The following is a 19,474-nucleotide window of genomic DNA, read 5'->3' as shown; positions in this document are numbered from 1 at the left end:
GGACTGGAAGGTAGAGGTGGGTCAATGGGAACTGGGGAACTCAGAGTTTTCTTCTGGCTGTGGGATGATTCCTAGGGTGTCCCAGTGCATGGAGAGAGGTGACCTCTATATTTTTCTGCTGATAGGAGAGGTCCACAGGCCCATGGGAAGGGCTCTGTTTCAGCCCTTCTCAGCTGTCTACGTGACCTCCCTCAATCTTAGGGACACCTGTCCAACCCTGCCCTGCCCGTAGGTATATTTTTCCTCAAGACTCCTAGGATTGCTTCTCTAATGCTAGCTTGCTTCTTCCCTCTACCTTGTTTCCGCTATTTTTATAATTTTGGCCGCAAGTTTATCTCTGTATCTATAATGGCATGTGATCCATAGGGACATCTCCAGACTCTTTGAACCGTCTATGAATTACTTGCATGTCTCAGGTCCCTAAGTAAGAAGATTTGGGGGGTAAATTTTTTAGTAAAACCTCATTGTTGTACATGACTTCCTTTTCCTGGTGTTCTTTCCTGTTGATACAGTGGGACGGACAAACGTTGCCTGATTCAGGAAAGATTTCTATGTGGCTGTCAGGGACTATAGACCAGTCATGACAAAAGGTGAGGTGGGTTGTGGCTTGACTGCAAGGGGTGTGTGCCACATGTAGTATGACCAGGCATGAGACAGGTGGCTCATTTAACCCCATCTAGGGACCTAAATAGGATCCCATCTTTTCCTTTTCTTTCTTTCTGTACCTCTTTTCAAAAATATACAAGGGAAATTGTAAAGACATGTAGTACATTTTAAATTATCATGGGTGACTCAGTGTATCAGTATATCACCTTCAGGTTACATTTTATGAACTTGGGGCCAATTTAAGATGGAAGATTCAAAAAGCCTTTAATATACTAAATGCTCTTGGTTAAATTTACAAAAACTAGATAAAAAACAAAAGTTTTATATTTTATTAAGATAATTACTTTTGTGGCTGGGCGTGGTGGTACATGCCTATAATCCCAGTACTTGGGAGGCTGAGGCAGGAGAATCACTGTAAGTTCAAGGCTGGCCTGGGCTACATTGTAAATTCAAGACCAGCCCCTGTCTCAAGAAAAAGAAATAATTACTTTTGTTTACCATTGTCAGGCTTTTGCTTACCTAAACTGAGTTTTAAGAATTAAAGGTTATTTAAATGTTGACTCATTGTGAAATGTTTTCAATAATCAGTTTATAATTAGTTAAATTAAGAATTATCTTACTTTATAATGCACACTATACAGCTGGGACTAAAGATGTATATACATCTGAAAACATGCTATGAGTCTAAGGCTTAAAGTTAGTTTACTACATAGAAAGTGCTCTCTTATACGATGTACATCTCACCTAAACCTTTAGCATATAAGTTCATCAAAATTTTTGTTTTATCTTTAAATTTAGTTCTGTCATTTACAACTTGATCTACATCTATTGACTTTGATTAAAAAAGCATTTTGTCATTCTATAAGTGAGATACACTTATATATTGGGTAATAAGTATATTTCTTAAACTTATAAGTGTTCTAAAGATGTCCTTTAAATCTTGTCAGCAAATTATACCATGTAAACCTGTTAATATAATCTAAATCTACCTTAAGAGTGAAAACTAAGTAAATATATATAAAGACTTATATAGCTGCGATGCTAATTATTGCTAATCTCATTAGTGTTTCCTAAATGTTCAGGCTTTCTAGGATGTGAAACTTAAAATAAATCTTAATGCCAATGACTTCCAGGTAAAGTTGATTTTGATGATGTACTTTTTTAGGCTTATGTTAAGGTATATGATTGCTATATAATTATGGCATGGTAGTTAGATATACCTAAACAATATAGAATCCTGGAAATGTTGCTCTAAAGATTAAAGATTGGGCATTAGTTATTTATAAAGTACATTTGTGAATAAATACATTCTACTTAACCACTTTATTTTTAAACAGTAGCAAATTCAGATGAGAATTTCTTTATGTCACATACTTTTTATAACTGAATAAAAGGAATCTATTAAGTTATTTTAAACTAAAATGAGAATTTAAATATATTTTTAGACTTTAAAAATCCTTAATGCTTCTAGTTTAATGATGTCATAATTTTCATTCTAAAATGTTGTTTGCTCTTGATTTTAAATTTTCCTTATAAAATTTTATAACTGTTATCTGATAATGTGCTACAAAAGGACAATTTAAACAGTATGTTAAGATCATAAGCCATCACCTGTAGTACAAATAGAATATAACACTGACTCCTAATACTCATGATGATCATGGTTAATGAAAGAGGTAGCTGTTCTCCAGTCATACTTTCCAAAGTATCCAATATTTGAAAAATTATAATAGTTAAGATTATAACCTGCTGTTCTCAAAACTGGTGCAACCAACATTGTGGGCCTTCAACTGAGACCTAGTGACCAATGCTAAAAATGGTAACTGAGCTAAGAGGACAGCTCATACTTTGACCTTTGCCTTTCAAGGTCAGCCAAGATCCAAGACATTGTGGGACTCCTATAAAGGGGTCCTACAATAACAGTGAGTCACTCAACCGCCCGAGCAGAGAGGTTGTTGGATCTGACACTGTGCTAAAAGAAGGATCACTGAAGGGGAAAATGTCCCCCTGCTTCCAAGGGAGGCCATATGTTCAAGCAGAAACCATGACTCATCCTGACAGATGACACCACTGGTATAAGAAAAACAGAGAGAGAGAGAAAGAGAGAGAGAGAGAGAGAGAGAGAGAGAGAGGTTAAATTAAAGGGTAGAATAGATATGAAGAAGAACTCCAAATACTGCACCAGCTCCAGCCTCTGCTGGCCATCTCCAGCTGCACCTGTTTTGATTCCCAACCCATTAGCTACTCCAAAAATGTGTCCTTCAGCCTCTCTTAGTATATATCCATTATGTTATTTTAGTGTACTTTCAAGTAATTCCAGACAAAGATTTAACTTCTTACATAGGTGTGTGTACTAAATAAAAATGGCATAAAAATTCCAGCTACTAAGTTTTGTTATGTCTGTGGTATAAGCTAACTTTCTATTACCAAGTTCAGACTTTAAATGTTTATATTATCTAAAGCTATCTGGATCCAATCACTACAAAGGTCTTCACATATACAAAATAGAGCCCAATAAAAAAATAAAATTAATGGCCCAATGGTTGCAAAAACATAGATATCTTTAGCTAGTATATTAAGTAATAAATCTATTTCTTTGCCATTATTAAAATAAGAAAAGCAAGAGACTTTTTATTAACAAAACAGGGAAGAGCCTATATGCTCAAACTCTATCTGTTACATTTAGATAAGTGCCTCAAAATAAATACAAATTAATATTAAAAATAAAAGACACGTCAAATAATATTGATGCCTACTTTTTTTTTCTTTTAAAGATACTGTTCATCAATATTCTACAGTTAATTTCTGGCCCTGGCTTGTTTAACAAAATGAAGCTTACTTGCTAATGTCTTTGTCCTCTTTTTCAGACTATCAAAAGACGGCTGTTCCTCACACAACAGAACCCATCTTCTTCTGTCTCCTTTAGACCAGTCAGGGTGAGACTTTGATCCCTCGCTAGGCAAGATCATTGCCCATCCTCAGTCTCAAGCGGTTACGAGAAGACAGACCATCAGACCTACTGTATCACCTTAAAATTAAGAGGTCAAAGTCTCAGAGGGAAAAATGGAGTACGATAGAGGAAGTGATGAACAAGCAGAAAAAAGAAAAGAAATCATAACTAAAAATTGTACATTTAGGAGGACTGCAACTCCTGGGCCTCTGTGAAAGTCACGCAAGGCCATCCAGATCAGCATTCCCTTGGCTAAGTTTAGGTTCCTTTCTGTCCAGACTCATCATACCCAAAATTCCTCAGACATACTGGAGGTCCATAAATTGGCTGATTTGAGAAACTAAGGAGTAAGAACCTGATTCCAAGCTAAAGAAACAGATTGAGAGAATACAAAACAGGTTGAAACTATCTTTTTTTTTTTTGGTCTTTTTGAGACAGGGTCTCGCTATGCAGTTCAGGCTGGCCTTGAGCTCACTTTCTAGCCCAGGCTGGTCTCAAACTTATAACAATCTTTCTGCCTCAGTCTCCCAAGTGCTGGAATTACAGGCATGCACCACCACGCCTGGCTTGAAGTTGCCTATTTTAAAAAAAGAAAAAAAAAGTTGGGCCACTACCCTTCTAGGGGTGAGCCACCTTCTCCCAGCTTCCTAACCCCTCGAGGGAAACATAAATGTTCCTCCTCCACGAAACAAACTGACTTTTTCTCTTGAGGGCCCATGCTATATTTCTTTAAGTGTGTACTAAAATTTCTGTGTAAAAAACCCTTCCTGGGCCTCTTACTGATGTGTCCTGAAAATCATTTTTCTGCAATGGGAATCAGCAAATCTTCAAGCCTGTTCTATCTACAGTGGCTTAGGTTCCTTATCTCAGCTTTGAGTACCTCCTCAGGCCTGGTCCAGTAACAGAAGGAGGGAGAAAGAGCGAGAGCAGGTGTCCAGGTGTCTTTATGAAAATTACTTTAATCAAAGTACCATTGCTTTGCTATTGGGTTTTCTATCTTCCCCTGCCTGTACATATTTCCACTGACAGAAAAGTGTGGCTTTAGAAAAGTTATGTTTTGGTACACACTGGGAATGTTATAAATCCAGATGTGCAATAGGCAAGAATGATCGTTTTCATTTCAACACCTCTCTCAAGCATCTCCCAGATATTGTCCAGGGATCCCTTACTTTTGACAGAAAAGCCCACTGGAGTACAGAAGAGTGCAGATGAGAAGAAATGTTCTCATCTCCTCTCTGTCCAATAACCTCAGGGCAGGTTCTGATCACTCCTTTCTTCCCTCCTGTGACATTAGAATGCTCGACATGCATATACAACAAGCTGGGAAATAACCGATCCCCTGGGAGGTGTCCTCTCTGCCTAGTCTCCATTTGCAGTAAAGGGAAAGAACTTGGCAAGAACTCCCATTCATTTGGATTTGATCCATGTCTCGTTTGCATATTTTGGATTTCAAGGAAAAGGAGGTGATAATTTCCATGTTTATCTCCAAAACAGATCCAATGTTACTTTTTTTTTTTTTTTTTTTTTTTTTTTTGGTAAAAACACCTAAGAGTGTTTTTTCTGAACACTCACTTTGATTTCATTTTGTTTGCTTTTGCCAAAGATTCTTGCATAACAATTTTAACACTTATTTTCCTGAAATAAAATGAAAACTTCCATTGTCTTTGTTTTGTTGCAGAAAATGTATTGCACATTAAGTAAAAAAAAAATTATCAACTAAAATGTTATGTGAAGTTAAAATGCAGTGTATAAAATGGAAGACCAAATTTAAAAAGGGAAAACAGTGTGAATTATTGGACAGCAAAAGTAGATTGGAATGTGGGTTTCTTTAAGTGGACAGTGCTGAGGATTAAGGAGTATAATACTTGCATCTCACTGAATATATTTTAAATGACTATATGTCAGTTAAATTTTTAAAATTAATGATGTACCAAATATTACATAACATGCAGCCATTTAACCATATAATATTTAGATGCCAACTTTAAAAATGTGCAAATGGGCACATACTTTCTCAACATTATTTTAGAAGGTGTGACAGTGAAAGAACCATGTAAAGACCACACATCTCCGGACAAGTCAAGTGCAAGTGTAGGGAGTGCACTGACCACCTCCCCCCGACCCGCAGCCCTTCTCCCCTTCTGGAGAGCAGAGAGAGCCAGGATGGGTTGAGAGAAGGCAAGGTACTGTCACCTTAGGTGGCGACAAAGGCCACCCAGCCTGCTGCTAAAGACCACAGTTCTGATGCCATCCCAAAGCGAAAGAGGAGGGAGCGACTTCAGGTCCTTGGCAGACAGCGGTGTGCCTGCCTCCGGTCCCCTCTGTCAGGCCAATCCAGACTTGACAAAAAGTAAAAAGCGTGGGCATGTCTTGTGCTGTGATGGTCCACACGTCACTCCGCCATTCACACTGGCTGACTTTACAGCATTTACAGCATTCACTTACAAGCAGGAGCATGCTGGTTTGTGTATTAATTGCTATTTAGATAAGTGTCTTGAGTTTATGAACAACTGCATACAATGGAGACACCAAAAAATGGGTCAATGAGGTTTTTTTGTTTTCCACTTTCCTTCCTTCTCGCCTGTGTCTCTTCCTCCTCTCTGTGGCTGGAAGGTTCTTGACTTTCCCTGCCCTCATCGGGCCACAGCTGGTTTTTGTGAATTAAAATCTTTTAAAACCCAAGCATACTTGCTCACTCAGAGGTTTGGCCTGGTCTCTAGGCGACTTCTGGCTTCAGATTATGTCTGTCCCTGACTGAGAAACCCCGCGGAGATCCTGCCATCCCCGAGTCTTTGTTAGGCAGCCAAAGCCCTCCAGGCAGCTTCCCCAGATGTCGGCACCTTGGCAACGCCCTGCTTGGAACACGATTGTAATAGCGACTAATTCCCTCGGTAGTGGCACTGCGGCGAATGGCTCATCCCTTCACAGGCAAGTCTCAACAGTCGCTAACCAGATGAGACTATTTTCCCCGAACAATAGCGGTGTGACAGCGAACAGCTAAGGCATGTCAGGGGGCAGCTGCGCGGCGGGGTGCATGGAAGGAGGGATGGATTGTCTATTTTCCGGAGTGATTACTTATTTAAATCGTTCATAGCTTCTGAAGGGAAGGGTGTTGTTTGCAACTGTGGGCAGATTTTTTTTTTTTTTTTCCTTTTGGTATATTGTAATATCCTAGAGGGAGTTTGTATTCAGATAAGAGGAGGTAGATTATTAGACGATTATGTCCCCAGTTCCAACCCCATTTTGGAGGGAAGGAGAAGTCATCATAGCCCAGAACATAGTCTGGACATAAACAGGCTCAGAGCAGCTGGTTCATCCTTTGTTTTTGATGGGCCAACACTCTATCCTGCCCTTTCCTCGTCACCTGCCTGATGGGTCACTGTCTTCCACTGCGTGGAAACATCCCTTGTGCACTCCGCTGTCCCTTGGTTGCCAATTCTGCTCCAAGTAGAGGCGGATGGTGGGAGGGTACTAAGGACAGTGTGTTTGAGGTTGGGATGTTTAGTCTTCGTGATGTCAACCTGGAAAATATAGGGCGTTACTCAAACCTCTGTCATTTACCTCATCACCTATTATGAAAACACCTCACCAACTCATGCTACATTGACTCTGGTTGTGGGTCCAGCTTATGGTACCTCTAACAGTACAAAAACGCAGCTACCATATACGGAGCAATACACAAGACCCTCTTTTCTTGCATACATTTTCTGTGAGAGTTATCGCTCCTTGAATACAATCAGTATTTGTGACAGGTCCCTGAAGTAGATGAAGGTGAATTCTCATCTACTACCAAGCAAATACAGTCTTAACTCCTGTCTGTGGAAGATTGGTTCCAGGACCACCACCCTCCGCCCCCCGACACCTATACCCAAATGCACAGAATCTGAAGCCCCATATATAAAATGGCATAGTATTGGCACATAACCTACACAATCCTCTCATATACTTCAGATCATCTCTAGATCACATACAGTCCTAATACAATATAAATTCTATGGAAGCAGTTGTTACACTGTGCTCTTTAGGGAAGGGTGGCAAGCAGAAATGTGTACTTGTTCAGTACCGATGCAATATTTTCTGAATATTTTAAATTCATGGTTGGTTGAACCTGTGGATGGGGAACCGGAGAATTGATTGTATTTTTGTTTCCATTTCTACAGATGAAGAGGCCAAGATTCAGCCAAGTGAGAGGCTTCTATGAGGTAGGAGGAAAGCTGTGAGTTTGAGGCCAGCCAGGGCTACATAGTGAGTTCACAGCCAGTCTGAACTACCTAGCGAGACCCTATCTCAAAAACATAACAAAATAAACAACAACAAAACCAAAAATTAAAAAAAACCCTCTAATCTATGCCATATCCTGATTTTATAGCTGATGAATTTGAATATCACAAAGATGGAGAAAAATGGGCAGCAGGGAAGTGCAGAAACAATTAATTATTGAGTATATATTAATGTTAGACACTAGCAGGAATCTTTACGTTTAGTTTCTTGTTAAATACAACAAACTGTGTATCACTCCCCAATCATGAATGAGAAAACTAAAACTAAGAAAGGTAAAATGACTCACCTAAGTTTACATAATAGTTATTGATGGGGCAGGACTCTAACCCAGCTCTTTTGTCTCCCAAGTCAAAGTGTTTGTATATCTAATAACCCTTAATATGCTATTATAGTATTATGAGAATTATTTTTCTCAACATACACTAGTTATGTTAATACAATACTATGGTACTAGGGAACCACCTTAGAGATTGTACCTCTTGAATCTAGAGCCCATAGGCTAAAACTTCTGTTTCACTTGAAGACTTACAGACTTTGACAATTCTGGCCCTTTCGAAGTCTCATAGAATACATTTAAGAAACATTGGTTCTGGGAGGGGATCCCAGAGGTCTTGCAATTATACTAATTGCCCAGAGGATGTAACGTCAGCCTGTTGCAGTGCTGAACTTGCATGTTGAAGTCACAGTTCCATCGTAATCTTGGGCAAGTCTCCTAAAAGTTCTGTGATGTTGGTTTCCCATTCATAAAATGGGAAGAATAATAACTGCTTCCTTAACTACCTCATAAGATTATTGTGAGGATCAAGTGAGATAATAAATGCAAAGTCTTTGGCAAACTGCTAAGTGCCTTTCCCATAGACCATGCTGTTGCTATTACTGCATTTTCCATCTAGTACCTACTTATTACACTCGGCTCTTCTCTCCCATTCTTAAGAGCATGACCTAGCTGGGTGTGGTGGTGCGTGCGTATAATCCCACACTCCGAGGAGGCTGAGGTAGGAAGGTTGCAAGTTTGAGTCCAACCTGGACAATTGAGTGACATAGCAAGACTCTGTCTCAAAATAAAAAATAAAAATGGCTAGGGATGTAGTTCAGTCTCAAGGGCCTGGGTAAATCCCCAGTACAAACAAACAAACAAAGAAACAAAAACCCACAACAACAAAATATAAATTTTATTGAAGACGATATTGTAAAAGCTGTTTAGGCACCTACTGAGATGACTGATTTTTAAAGTACAATGAATATTTGTCTGGGCAGAATAAGCTTTAGGATAAGAATTTAAGGTGAGAATGTAAAAGAAACAGCAAGAGAAACCAAAGTTACACAGGGTACAGGGCCCTGATCCGGCTTCTTATTTTACTCCTTGTATCAAGTCTGTATGAGTTTAGATGTACAAACTAAGGGAAGGATACAGAAAGGTCACGGTTTATGGAGAGCCAGGGGTTGACTCTGAGCTTCCTCAGTGTAGTTAAAATTACCCAGCACAGGGCCTGGGTCACGGAAAATATTCAATAAGTGGAAAATTTTAAATATTGCAGCCATATATTTATTGGTGATACTTGAGACCACCCTCCCACTGTATTGGATGAACCTGTCTAGCATCAGATCTTTGGAAAGCACCCAGACAAGGGAAATTTATACATCCTTTCTTCTCAGCATACAGCATGATAGAAAGACTTTCTGGTAGGGAGTCAGATTCCATTAAGTCAGTTGTTATTGAATTTTCCTTTATTTGGGATAATAGTGGGAACAAAGTTTCTCAGTGACAATCATTCTTCAACATTTTAGAGCAGCCAGAAAATACAGTGGTCACTAGGAGGCAGCATGGGTTAATGAAAAACCAAATTTCTTTGTGGGAGGGGTGGAGAGGGCTGGTTTATCAGCCTTGTAGATTAGAGAAAGTTCATAAATCACACTGTAAAGAGTCTTTTGTTTTGTTTTGTTTTGTTTTTCCAGTACCAGGAATCGAACTTATGACCTTGCGCTTGCCAGGCAGATGCTGTGCCAGTGAGCTAAATCCCCAGCCCCTGTAAACAGCATCTTGACTTTCACAATATTTAGAGCCATATGATGACAAAGGGATCTAGATAGGCAGGAAGCTTCAAATCCTGGTTAAGACGTATACTACACCCAAGAAAATGCTGATCCAGTGACATAATCTTTCTCCCTGTCCTGTCCAACAATTTTATTAATGCCTTTGTCAAAGGTTGATGATGTGCCCATCAAATTTAAAGCTGACATAAAGCTGGTAGGGACAGAAACCATGTTGTGTGATAGAATAAACTAGCACTTAGTGTATTTCCTGGCATATAAAAGGTGCTTAACAAACATCCAATGTGTTTGGATTATTGTTTCCTAATTGAGGAGAACCAGTGAGTAGAAGTTAGACATATTTTAGCTCCAGCTGAAGGCAAAGTCAGCCCTGTTAAAGACTGGAAAGAGGCAAATCATAAAACAATTCTTCCTTTCTTGAAGGTGTAAAAGCAGAAAATACATGGTGCTCCAGCATGGAATCTTTGTGTAGTGGCTACCACTGGGGCTCTGCTCAAGTTTTTCTGTGTCTCCTTTACCATTTCCCAAGTGTCACTCCCAGCTGCTGTGTTCTTTTGCTTCTAATGGCCAATGGTATCTCTGTGGGAACACGGCTCCTCTATCCTAAATTCAGATAAAATCTGAAATATAATTTGTCTTTCCAGAGGGTTCTGTGCCTTCAGGCTGAGGCTGTGTTATGGTTTGTGTCTGAATGTCCCCCCAAATCCTCATGCAGTCATGGTTTCAGGCTTCCAGAATTTATGATTATTTCCACAGTCCAATGCTGGGATTATGGGTGTGAGTGTTATACCTGACCTGGGGCTAGTAGCTTGCATACAACATAAAGGAGGGAAAGAGGTTTGCTCCCCACCCCCACTGCCTCTCCTCCCTTTTTTTTCTTGCTGCTTTTGTGGTTTTCCACTGCCATGAACTATTGCCCTGTGCCATGTACCACTCTGCCTTGGAGCCAGCCAACTCTGGACTGAAACCTCCACAAACTGTGAGTTAAATAAACCTTTCCTTCTTTAATTCTGGGCATCTGGTATTTTGTCTTAGCAACAAGAGAAAAGTAACCAAGACAGGCTGTTACTGGTCTCACTCTGGCTTTTCTTCCCAGCTCCTCTTATTCTCCTAATGGACACATCAGGAGAAACCAGTAGGATACAAAACCTTGGATACAAATCCTCATCTATGGTTCTGTTTCTAAAGTCCACCTAAGACACGGGGTAGACAATGGAATTGATCTAATCAGTACTGCCAGAGGGTAATTTCAGATCAAATAGTATGGAGATAGACTGATTTAGAAAATTTACTTTAACTACCTTTCAAAAACCTACATTTGATGCACGATCCTGTCTCTAAATCCAAATTTCACTGTCACAGCCTGGAGGCGCTGAGCTCCCCCAGGCTGGAGCTTCGGAGCTGGGTTGGTCCGTGAACAAGGGAAAGAAGCTAACATAAGATAGACCAAGAAAATGGCAACGAAGGAACTGACCTCCAAGAAGAAAAAAGCAGTTGTTCAAATTATAGGATCTAAACAAACAACAAACTCCTCCACTTATCTCCAAGGGAATTGGAGAGTAGCACCAAGAATCAGGGAGTTTAGACGGGGTCCTAGGTACTCGTTGGTTTCTATTACTCCAGGTAAAATCCTTTCCATGCTGGCTAGATATAGAAGTAGGGAGTAGGATAATCTTGTGACTTGAGGGATGTAGAGGCACCTAGTTTTTCACAGAAGTATACCCATGCTGGGCTTTTAGCAGTAGAAATTTAAATCTTTTCATGTCAGTGTGCAGAGATTTCTAATAGGCTCTGCTCTGTTTGGTGTTGAATACAGGGGAAAAGAAATATAATTAGAACTACTATGTGCCAGGTACATTACTAGGCACTTTTCATATATTATCTTTCATCTTTATAACAGCTCTTGAAGATAATGTTATTAACGTCATTTTTCAAATATGAAGATTGAGGCTCAAGAGAGGTTAAATAGGGTGCTGTAGGTCACTGATTAGGGCAGAATTCCTGCACATCAAACAATAGCTAATTGAACACTGCCATCTGTAGTCAGTGCCAAGGGAGCGGCACAAATCATAATTGCTACAGGGGTGTAAACACAGGAGGCAGAGGTGCCAAACCGGCTTTGTAATAAATGAAAAAGTATAAATCATCCTCATGTGTTGCCCCCCTGCAGCCAACTTCTTGGGAAATATAACATTACTTATCTCAAAGCACAGATGCATATATTCCAGAAACTTGCCTTGATTACTTGCATAAACTCCCCATGTGGCTTGGGGCAGAGGAGGAGAAAGCCATCTTTTCACTCCTCTTATGTATGTTTCTTATTTAATCCATTCAGTGTCAGTGAGGAAGGTATTACTTTTTATTCAAGAGATGGTATCTTGGTCCATTTTCTGTTGCCACAACAAAATGCAATAGACTAGCTAGTTTATAGAGAAAATTTTATTTCTTTCAGTTCTGAACCATTCACCCCTCTTGGGCATAGGGAGTTTGTTGAGAGGGTGTTGAATGACCCAACCCAGGCCAATTACAACAGAGCCTTGGGATTTGGGGAACCGGAGCTGAGAAGATGAATTTCCTCAGATAGTCATGCAGGGAAGAGGTGAGTCTTAACTTCCAGGAGCACTGGTCCATTCTCAGAAAGAAAGTCATTTTGAGAGAATGAAGTTCACATGTAGAAAGAAGCAGGGACCAGAAACAGAGAGAAAACATTTGAGTAATACAGCATTGGTGAAGTTCATATTCCTTATTCTATAATTTCAGAGCCCCTGTCAACCCTTAGGTGCAGAATCAAAAAAAGTTATTTTGTGTGTTAATTACTTTCCTCATTGCTGTGACAAAATAGCTGACACCCACAATTTAAAGGAGGAAAGGTTTATTTAGTTCACAGTTTGGAGGTGTCAGTCCATAGTCAGCTGGCTCCAAGGCAGGGCGGCAGGGCGGCAGGGCAGAGAGAATGGCAGAGCAATAACTTCTCACTGCGTGCTGGACAGGAATCAAGAGAGTCAAGGGAGGAGGTAGGAAGGTGATATAACCCGTTAGGTCATGTCCACAGGGATCCACTTCTTCTGATCAGGCCCCATGGCCCCAAAGTAAGCCAACTATAATGCCCTATAATCCAACCACTTTCCAGTGTTCCTGCCTATGATCACACGAGGCTTTAGGGGAATATGTATAAATCTTGGCACATTGTTTTCTAAGCTAGTGCAAGCTATGGTTCTGTCACTTCCAACCAAATTTAATATAATGTGACTCCCTGTGACTTGTTAGTCTAAGACCTAGACAGTACATGACCCTGAAATGAACAATTTTGATTTAAGTGAGGGGAATGGAATTACTGCAGAAAGACAGGTTTGATACCCTTTAACTTTTAGGGGTAGAGTGACTATGTATTTTTGTTTGCTCATGACATTTCTAGCTTACACCTATTACCCCAGTGGAGTGATTAATAGCATCCCCTTTCGGTATCGGACAGGCCTGACTTGGGTGATAAATCATAAAGTTACTCAGTTAAGATTCATCTCAACTATTATTTTTTGAAGACTTTTTGGATCCCCAACCTCCTCCTAAATGTGTGAGCAGCTGCAAGACAGAGCTGAGATGGGATTCACCCACCTGTGTGGGCCAGTGGAGCTTCACACAACAGCTTGCACATTCTCAGAACTCAGCTAGTGTTGACTGAGTTGAATATTTATGCCTCAAAATGATGATTAAACAAACTTATCTAAAAAAATTAATTTGATTGATCCACATTAGTCTTGACCAGGATTTCTACTTCTTGAATTTTAAAGAGAACCTAAGAGTTGTAGAACTTGTTATTATAAAAACTTGGAGTATGTGGTTTCATTTAGTTCTATAAGTCTTATCTCCATCTTGATAGAGGAAGGAGTTGACACTCAAAAAGGTGAAAGATGTGCACCATGGGACTCTGTGTGCTGTCTTGGGTTTGTAAGTTGATCACTCCTGAGTACATGTCAGAGACTGAACAGTCAACACTGCACTTCCCAGACGCCCTTGCCACTAGAGTCCTATGTGTGGAATAGGTACTTCCACTCTCATGCTTGTGTGATACTGCCTGAGAACTCTGAAGCCACTGAAGACCCAAACTATAGCGGTAACCATGAGAAAATCATCAGCCTTACATTGTGAACTTTTCTCCCCTCTTTTATAAGGTAGCTAAAGGAAGGCACATGTCCTTTATTTATTTCCTAAGAATCTTAGATAATAATTTTCTTTAGCATAATCACAGCTTGGTTCAGTAGTCTCAGAAGTGATCATTTTTTTTCTTTTCTTTATTGGGGGAGGTGACTTGGTATCACAGAGAAAGAGTAATCATTTGGTGTGGTTTACCTGATGAAAGGAATTGTAAATGGCCATTTGAAAAACTCAAGGAAGGCTCATTCTTGGATTAATATCAAATAAAACTTGTGTCTATAGCTCACCTACAAAGCAATAGGCTATTCTTTAAAAGTTCAAACATAGTAAAATGAGGATAATCATGTCATTAGGCTCCAATTAGCAAAATGTCTCAGGGCATGGGTTTGTCCAACCACTAGGGTAATAAGAGCTTTTCTTACTAATTTCTATGTAATGTGATTTTGGTAGCACCTAGAAAGTCCCACACACTCACAGCATTTTACTCCCCTGGATTACAATATGCCCAAATTTCTTTAGGAAGGTGTGATGGATGATTTTATACGCAAACTTGGCTAGATCATAAGTTGCCCAGACATCTGGTGAAACATTATGCAGGATGTTTCAGTGAGGGTGTTTGTGGATGAGATTAACAATTAAATCTATAGAGTGAGCCCTTGCTAATATGAATTGGACTCATCTGGTCAGTTAAAGGCCCAAAGAGACCAAAACCAGAAAGAGAGATAGATAGAGAGAGAGAGAGAGAGAGAGAGAGAGAGAGAAGGAGTTGCCTGATAGTCTTTGAACTGGGACAGTGTGCTTTTCCCTGTCATTGAACTGAAACAGCTGCTCTTTTTGGGCCTGAAGCCTGCCAGTCTTCAGCCTAGACCTATGCCACTGGCTCTCCAGAGTCACCAGCTTGACAGTTTACCCTGAAGATCTTGGGATCTGTCAGCTTGCATAATAATGTGAGCCAATTCCTTATAATAAATCTATTTTATACATGGATAATCTTCTCTCTTCCTTTCCCTGTCCTATGTTTTTTGTTTGTTTTGGTAGCACTGGGGATTGAACCCCAGGCCTCAAGCATGTTGGGTGTATGTTCTACTACTGAACTACACTTCCAGTCCTGTTTATATTTTATTTTATTTTATTTATTTTTTAAAATCTTGAGGCCAGGTCTCATGAAGTTACCCAGGCTAGGCTCAAATTTGTAGTCCTCTTGCCTCAGCCTCCCAAGTAGCTAGAATTACAGGCATGTAAGACCGTGCCCAGTTATGACATCTTTTCATTGACTAGATTTCTTTGGAAAACCATAACATATACAATGGAGTACTACTCAGCTATAAAAAAGATAGACTTGAGGCTTTTATAGGTAAATACATGTAACTAGAGACCATACTCATAAGTGAAATAAATTGGACCCACATGTGTAAACATCATATTGACTCCCTAGTGTAAGAATTTGAAAGGTAAATAAAACCCAAAACATACAATAGATAATATGAAAAGGAAAGAAATTGCTCAAAGGAAGGAACAACTGGAATGAGAAGAAAAGAAGAAAAAGAAAGAAGAAAGGCAAACAAAAAATATACATATATGTATATATATAGAAGGATACTTGGGTTAACTGTGCTACTGATGTCTGGTGGACTATTGAAAAAAACAGTTAATGCTTAAATTTTTTCATATTTTGACCAATTTTGCATGCTTATGTCTGGTAATTTGAGCAACTGATTTGAAGACAACAATATACAATAGAACAACCAGTGGTGAATTCCTTCCATCTTCTCTAGTGAAACTCTGTATCATCTCTAATTTTTTTTAATAATAATTTTTTTATTCTCTTTAATGGTTTGAACAAGCTTCCATTCCTACATCTGGTAATCTGAGTAACTTCGTTTGAAGATAACAACATGCAATACAACAACCACTGTTAATTCCTATCATTTTGTTTCAAAACCCTGTATCATTTTTAATGTTCTTGCTTTGTTTTGTTTATGTCTGTGATGTTGGCATTTTGCTATTGTTCTTTTTTTTACTATTCTCTTTAAAATAATAAAAAAAATACAGAAAAGAAAGAAAGAAAGAAAGAGAGGAAGGAAAGAAGGAAGGAAGGAACAAAGGAAGGAAGGAAGGAAGGAAGGAAAGAAGGAAGGAAGGAAGGAAGGAGGGAAGAAAAAGAAATCCAAGTGTCCCTGAGGACATAACTTTTACTCGCGTCTGCAGGAGTGAATGACTGACCTCCCTGCCCCACAGACATGTATTTCTGAGCAAGAGAGGTTGAAGAAAGAACCAACTTCTTGACTCAAAAGGGCAGAGAAAACACCTTTGAGGGAGGTATTTGGCTCAGTAAGAAGCTTCATTTGTTCCTAAAATATATCTTGAGCAGAAATGTAGCAAATGACAGAGGAGGGAAAGAGAATATTTCCATTTGGGGGTGTGGGCTAGGAGGACTGGGCGCTGGCTTCACAATGCCAGTGGCGTTTGAAGAGCTTCATCCCATTACTAGTGAAGTAGGGTTTTCGATTGTGTCTGTGACTTTCCTGACAAAAATGATACATAGGCTTTGTGAGTCAATGTGCAGATCTGCAGAGCTGGCCAAAAGGCGGGCTTCTCTGGCTTGCTGGCTTCCTGCCTCTTGGGCAGGACCGGGGCCTACTCTGGACTGGGGAGAACTCTCTGCTCCAGTGTCTGTGTCTTCATTTCAGATTCCCCTTGTTCATCTTAGACCTGTCAGTGTCAGGAGGAGGCAAGGCTGGGAAGACGGCCTCACAGGAAGGGCAAGCCAAGAGCAAAGCAGGAAAGACACACAATTGTCTGAGGCAAAGACAAGAGAGCAGGGACCACGGTCAGGAAGAGCCTTGGAGATCAGAGCCGCGGAGTGCCTCAGGAGGTCTCCTGTGCAGTATACAGGCAGCAACCCTGAAGTCCATGGGTGTGAGGAGCTTTCATGCCACGCAAGAAGTTCCAGGAATGGGGCTCCTGACTCTTATCTGCAAGCAATTATCTCCAGTAATCTCTCTACTTTATCCCAACACTTCTTAAGAGAAACTTAACCCTGGCCTTCTACACCACAGGCCAGGAGACCCGTCTCTGTGACCTCAAGGGTCAGGGTCCTGCCGGATGGGGACGAGCAGAGCAGGTCCGGACACTGGGTGTAGAGTCCCAGCTATGTGGACTCTGCCCATTTCTCTACCTCTCACTCCCATCCACCCATGGGAGGAAGGAGGGAACTTGCAGATGAGCCTACCCGGGATCGTCATCGAGGGCATGGGCACCAGGCCACCAAACAGCCGCTTTCCCGATTTGCCCCATAACCACTTATGCATCACTCTATGCCTCGGTAGCCCCATCTGTAAAGCACATTAGTCTAATTTCATGCTCCTTAGATTCACAGAAAATTGAATATTCTACACATTAAAAAATGAAATCTCCCTGTCGGAAACAGAGCTGGAGAGGTTAGACTTGTGTTCCGGGAGCAGAACGGCTCTGCTGCGGTTACTGAGGAGTAGATGCTTTAGAGTAAAAGGCCAGGCCCTAGGCCCTAGGCGTCTGCTTATTTCTGAAGTGTTGCTGTTACATGTCTTTTCCCACCGATGTCTGGGGCAGGCAGTTCTCTGAACAACAAGCTGTTGTGTTTCTAGGGAAGTAGGTGGTATTGTACACCTTTGTTTGTTTTGTAAGAAAAGATGTCAGATATCCTGATGTTGCCATCTTGCTAATTCCCAGTGCCTCCTACTTGGGAAAGTAGCTGCCTGAGGGTGGGGAGGAGGCCGTTGACAGTGGGGTCAGACGCCTCCGCTCCTCAACCTTCCTGGTCCTCCTTCTCTAACCTTAATCCTTGCAATCCTCTCCCCTGGGTGACAGGGACAGACAAGATTCTCCCTACCTCAGGGTGTTGTTGCCGTCCACAGGAAGTCAGGTTTCACCTGGAGCTTTCTGAGGGCAGGGACTGTGTTTTGTTGCTGCTCTACCTCGGGGCCTGGCAGTGGACTCGGTGGGTCTTGTGAGAGAATGAATGAGCTCCAAGCCCCACCTGTAGAAGTGAATCTAGGAAACCCAGCACCATATTAGGGAACATATTTAGATAGCACAGGTCCTAAGTAGACACTGAACTGCCTGCTCTCCAGAAAATGGAGGGAGCATGTTAGGGACTCCCAGGAGCTGTGCTCAGGGCCAGGGGAGTTGCTCATTTCCTGTGCTGGTCTTGGCTGAACGGGTCAATCCCTTCCCCCACAGGCCTTACCCATACTCACATGTTGCCTCTGATTGTCTTCTTCTGCTGCACCCCGGGGCCTACATTCACCTGGGAGCCTGTGGCTCATTGTTAGATTCTGCCTGCCTCCCATTTCTACCCTCAGCCCTGCAGCCCCTGTGTCAGATCTACCAAATGCTGTCCCTGGATGTTACCAGTCTCTAAGTCATGCCCACGAGCTCCCCTGTGTAGACACCAGGACCTGTGCATTGGACTCACCCCAGCATCGCAGCCCACTCCTCTGCCCCACCCAGTCCTAGCGCAGTGTGGAATGTGGTTGTGACTGAGAGGCCAGCCTGTTGCCACAGCACAGTCTCCGGCACGTCCAGGCAGGCCTAGCCAGGTCACTGGGGGTTCTGTTGACATGAAGGATAGTCCATATTTTTCCCAGAAGTCACAGTGATGACCTGGAGCTGACAGTTGGCCCCGATGGAGAGAGGGCCCATTAGGGGCCTTCATGACCTAGTCACTGGGGTTTGGGGAGTTGCTGCTGGTGGGATGACTTCTGAGGGAGAACAGTAAGACCCACTTGTCCATTTATTTGGGAGTGGACATGAGGCATAGAAAGAGTTTGAGAGAAGGAAGCTCTTGCTGGTAGAAGGCCCATTGGTTCTGACCAGAGGAGAAAGGCAAGGCAGGGCTAGAAGCAGGAGAGCCCCTGGGAAAGTCTGTGTAGCTGCAGAGGAAAGCTGCCTATCCTTCTTGGACTGAAAAAAAAAGTTCTTGAACATGAACTTCACAAACTTATGTTTCCTTCTCCTTGCTAAAGCGGTAAATGTGCTCCTTACGTCAAGCCGAGTTACGGGCACTGGCAGAGGCAGGCTGTGCAGGACGTGATGGTGACCTTGGCCAGCACTCAGCAGAAGGTGCCCTGGACACTAATGCTGCAGTCACGGGCACCACAGGAGGAACTGTGAAAATGAAAGTCTCCACACACGTGGGCTGCAGAAGAAGGTTTGCGCTCTGATCCGTTTAGTTTCAGGATTTCTGTCTTTATTTCTACCACATTTCCATCCTCATCCTCTCACATCTAGCAGCTGTCAGAAACTCCAAGAAGTCCCTGCCTCCTTTTGCTTCAAAAAGCCTGTGTCTACTGCTCCCTGGTCCCGGTCTCTATGGCAACAGCAGTGAACAAAATAGGCCCAAGTCTCTCCCCTCTGCTGTTTTTTCTTGAGTGAGGACATGGAGACAATGAA

At 41.5% G+C, this 19,474-nt stretch overlaps 1 long non-coding RNA gene across 2 annotated transcripts; it reads right to left on the bottom strand.

The window, feature by feature from the left end:
* Window positions 1–5,531: 5,531 nt before the first annotated feature.
* Window positions 5,532–18,539, bottom strand: LOC106147988. Of its 2 annotated transcripts, none has more exons than XR_001233071.1 (3): window positions 18,498–18,539; window positions 17,913–18,073; window positions 5,532–7,077 (listed from the first exon to the last, which is right to left on the bottom strand). It is a non-coding gene; the product is annotated as an uncharacterized LOC106147988 (long non-coding RNA). The 2 variants fall into 2 exon arrangements; XR_001233070.1 differs by lacking the exon at window positions 5,532–7,077 and adding an exon at window positions 12,347–12,521.
* Between the last annotated feature and the right edge of the window lie 935 nt (window positions 18,540–19,474).

This window comes from Chinchilla lanigera, unplaced genomic scaffold (genome assembly GCF_000276665.1).
Source record: "Chinchilla lanigera isolate Chin_1 unplaced genomic scaffold, ChiLan1.0 scaffold00013, whole genome shotgun sequence".
In the NCBI taxonomy this organism is placed as follows: domain Eukaryota; kingdom Metazoa; phylum Chordata; class Mammalia; order Rodentia; family Chinchillidae; genus Chinchilla; species Chinchilla lanigera.
The sequence above is the reverse complement of the archived record's forward strand: the minus strand, read 5'-3'. Positions and strand labels throughout refer to the sequence as shown.